Here is a 4,780-nt window from a genome sequence, read left to right as displayed (position 1 = left end):
ATGTGCTCAGGTTGGCAGGGGACGCCACACTCGCCCCGGTGCCTCAGGGAGCTGGACGCAGCCGCCACCGCCTTCCCGGGGGCGCTCTCTCGTTTCTCCTTCAGAGGCCCGATTGGGAATCCGCGGTCACACACCTGCACCCCAAGTTGCAAGAGGGGCCGGGAAAGCATTTGCCACCCTCCAAGACTCAGGGGGCGGGGAACCCTCACACTCAGCAGAGTTTGTTCAGAGACGCGGGGGAGACCAGAGTAAACGCGCTGGGGACCCCCCTGCGGCTGTCCCCCGCTCAGGCCAGTCCGTATCCAGTGTCACCATGCTTCTGAGCCACTCTGCATCCCGTGTGACACCCCAGGCTGCACCTCCCCGCATCTCGGTGCATCACCACGTGTCTGTGAGTTCCTCTTGCTTCCCCTCCCCCAGCCTCCCAGTGCGATTATAGGCACAATCTGGTTCCAGCCCACGTGGCTGCGCTGGGACTGGGGAGCCAAGGGTCACACCATGATTAGGGTTACTGCTCTCCTAAGGCTCCTGTGACAAATGACCACAGCAGAAGGGTGTTCACTCACAGTTCTGGGGGCGGGGGCACAGGTCGGAGATGAGGGTGTCCGCGGGGCTGCGTGCCTCCCGTTGGCTTCTAGTGGCGGCCAGCATCCCTTGGTGTTTCTTGGTCACCTCCCCCCACCCATCTCTGCTTGGCACGTGCCTTCTCTGAGCATCTGCTCTCCGCCACCCCACCCCCCCCCCACCTCCCTGCCATGAGGATACTTGCGATGGTATTGAGGGTCCCCGCGGACAATCCACAGTGGTCTCATCATCTCCATCATATCCGCAGAGATCATTTCTCCAAATAAGGTCACCTTGATCATTTCTTTGACAAGGTCCTCCCCCTTGGTTTGCTTCTGTTTTCTTTCTCTGGAAACTTCCATTTCTCAGATCTTAAACTGCCCTGTGTTAAATCTCTAACTCTTAGGGGCTTTTTTTCCCCTTTACTCCTATTATTATTATTGTTCTTCTTTTGGGAACGTCCCTTGATGTTATTATTATTTTTTTATATAGAATTTAACTTTATTTTTTATTTTATAAGATTTACATCCAAATTAGTTAGTATATAGTGAAGCAATGATTTCGGTAGATTCCTTAGTGCTCCTTCCCCATTTAGCCCATCCCCCCTCCCACCACCCCTCCCATAACCCTCAGTTTGTTCTCCATATTTATGAGTCTCTTCTGTTGTGTCCCCCTCCCTGTTTTTATATTATTTTTGTTTCCCTTCCCTTATGTTCATCTGTTTTGTCTCTTAAAGTCCTCATATGAGTGAAGTCATATGATTTTTGTCTTTCTCTGACTGACTAATTTCACTTAGCATAATACCCTCCAGTTCCATCCACATACTTGCAAATGGCAAGATTTCATTCTTTTTGATTGCCGAGTAATACTCCATTGTATATATATACCACATCTTCTTTATCCATTCATCCATCGGTGGACATTTGGGCTCTTTCCATACTTTGGCTATTGTGGATAGTGCTGCTATAAACATGGGGGTACATGTGTCCCTTCGAAACAGCACCCCTGTATCCCGTGGATAAATGCCTAGTAGTGCAATTGCTGGGTCGTAGGGTAGTTCTATTTTTAGCTTTTTGAGAAACCTCCATACTATTTTCCAGAGTGGCTGCACCAGCTTGCATTCCCACCAACAATGCAAAAGGGCTCCTCTTTCTCCGCATCCTCGCCAACACCTGTTGTTGCCTGAGTTGCTCATGTTAGCCATTCTGACAGGTGTGAGGTGGTATCTCCTTGTGGTTTTGATTTGTCTGTCCCTGATGATGAGTGATTTTTTTTTTTAATTTTTTTTTTCCAACGTTTATTTATTTTTGGGACAGAGAGAGACAGAGCATGAACAGGCGAGGGGCAGAGAGGGAGACACAGAATCGGAAACAGGCTCCAGTCTCTGAGCCATCAGCCCAGAGCCCGACGCGGGGCTCGAACTCACGGACCGCGAGATCGTGACCTGGCTGAAGTCGGACGCTTAACCGACTGCGCCACCCAGGCGCCCCGATGATGAGTGATATTGAGCATTTTTCCATGTGTCAGTTGGTCCATCTGGGTGTCTTCTTTGGAGAAGTGTCTATTCATGTCTTTTGCCCATTTCTTCACTGGATAATTTGTTTTTGGGGTGTTGAGTTTGATAAGTTCTTTGTAGATGTTGGATACTAACCCTTTATCTGATGTGTCGTTTACAAATATTTTCTCCCATTCTGTCGGTTGCCTTTTAGTTTTGCTGATTGTTTCCTTCGCTGTGCAGAAGCTTTTTATTTTGATGAGGGCCCAGTAGTTCATTTTTGCTTTTGTTTCCCTTGCCTCCAGAGACGTGTTGAGTAAGAAATTGCTGCCGGCAAGATCAAAGAGGCTTTTGCCTGCTTTCTCCCTGAGGATTCTGATGGCTTCCTGTCTTACATTGAGGTCTTTCATCCACTTTGAGTTTCTTTTTGTGTATGGTGTCAGAAAGGGGTCCAGGTTCATTCTTCTGCATGTCGCTGTTCAGTTTTCCCAGCACCACTTGCTGAAGAGACTGTCTTTATTCCACTGGATATTCTTTCCTGCTTTGTCAAAGATTAGCTGCCCATACATTTGTGGGTCCATTTCTGGGTTCTCTATTCTATTCCATTGATCTGAGTGTTTGTTCTTGTGTTAGTTAGTTATCATTTTTTTCAAACAGCTTTATTGAGGTATAACGGACGTATAATAAACCGTGCATATTTAAAGTGTGCAGTTCGATGAGGCGCCTGGGTGGCTCAGTCGGTTAAGCGTCCAACTTCGGCTCAGGTCATGATGTCGTGGTCTGTGAGTTCGAGCCCTGTGTGGGGCATTTCCAAAGTTTGCCTTTGGGATTCATCATAATTTAGTCCCTTGAGCATAAACTTACTGGACCCTGTGCTTACTAAATATTGGCTGATTCACTTGGAATACAGATTTTAAGAACATAACAAGTAGTTCTAGATATGTTTGGTACCACTTAACCAAGAACACATGGCAGATAAATTAGTGATTCTTGGTATAATTTCTTAGTGATCAAATACATTGTCGTGTCTACATGCTTGACTAATCTACTATTAAAATCAAAACATTCAATGTTAGGGGCACCTGGGTGGCCCGGTCCCTTAAGCATCTGATTTTGACTCAGGTCATGATCTCATGGTTCATGAGTTCGAGCCCCGCGTTGGGCTCTGTGCTGACAGCTCAGAGCCTGGAGCCTGCTTCGGATTCTGTGTTTCCCTCTGTCTCTGTCCCTCCCCTGTGCGCTCGGTCTCTCTCTCACAAAAATGAATGAACATTAAAAAAATTTTTTTTAGATAAAATAAAGTGTGAAGTTTGGTAAGTTTTTAGGTAGGTATACACTTCGAAGCCATCACTGTAATCAACAAGTGCATACATCCCACCATGAGCCCCTTAGGGATTCCTCCCAGATCACCTTCTGTTATCTGGATTAGTTGATATTACTTAGAGATTTATAAAAGTGGAATCATATGGTGTGCCCTCTTTTTTTTGGCTGGCTTCTTTTACCCAACATGATTATTTCAAAATTCGCCCATATTGTTCTGTGTATCAGTCGTCGATCATTTTTATCGTTGTGTCTCTGGGTGTGCTACAATCTGCTTATCCATGCATGTGCTGATGCACATCTGGGCTGTTTCTGGTTTGGGGGCTATTAGAAATACACTGCCATGGACATTCATATGGGATGCTTTTTAGGACATACATTTCCTTTCCTCTTGCTTGGGTAAGTACCCGGGAGCAGAATGGCGGGGTCATGTGGTAAGTGTAGGTGTCACTTTTTTGCAAACCACCCAACTGTTTTCCAAGCTGCGTAAATCATTTGACATTCCCACCAGTAATGTCTGGCGATCCCAACTGGCTCATAGTTTCAGTGACACTTGGTAAGGTCAGCCTTTAAAAAAATTTTTTTTAATATGTATTTATTTTTGAGAGAGAGAGAGAGAGAAAGAAAGAACGAGTGGGGGAGGGGCAGAGAGAGGGGGAGACACAGAACCCGAAGCAGGCTCCAGGCTCCGAGCTGTCAGCACAGAACCTGGCGTGGGGCTCGAACCCACGAGCCGTGAGATCATGACCTGAGCCGAGGTCGGACGCTTAACCACTGAGCCGCCCAGGCGCCCCAAGGTCAGCCTTTTTAATAGTAGCCAATGTAATAGGTGTGTTGGGGTATCTCATTGTGGTTGAGTTTGCGTTTCACCAATGACTGTGACGTTGAGCATCTTTTCATCCCCTTATTTGTCATCATGTTGTTATTATTATCATTATTGGTAAAATGTCTGTTCAAATCTCTGCTTTTGAATCAGACAGTAAGTTTCTTTATTGTAGGGTTTTGATAGCTCTTGAAATATTCTGGACACAAGTCTTTTACCAGATAGATATGTACTTTGCAGAGATCTTTCTTCCGGTCTTAGTTGTGACATTTTTAATGGACAAGAGCTCTGCTTATTCTTTTTCATTTTTATAGCATCCTGTTCTTGTTTAATGGATGTAATATTTTATTTTTGTAAGGATATTAAGTATACTTTAAAAAATGTCTGCACCATCTCCTCTGTTTTCTGCACTGCTTATCCTTGGCCTCTTTTCCTTTTGCTTTTAGGTTCATGGGTTTCCGCAAAGAGCCAATGCTCCTGGCTGTCTTTTTTTTTTTTTTTAATTTTTTTTAATATTTATTTATTTTTGAGAGAGAGAGAGAGAGAGAGAGAGAGTGCGAGCGGGGGAGGGGCAGAGA

The sequence above is a fragment of the Herpailurus yagouaroundi genome, unplaced genomic scaffold (genome assembly GCF_014898765.1).
Source record: "Herpailurus yagouaroundi ecotype Mexico unplaced genomic scaffold, PumYag 141, whole genome shotgun sequence".
Taxonomy (NCBI): Eukaryota; Metazoa; Chordata; class Mammalia; order Carnivora; family Felidae; genus Herpailurus; species Herpailurus yagouaroundi.
Note: the sequence above shows the minus strand (reverse complement) of the source record.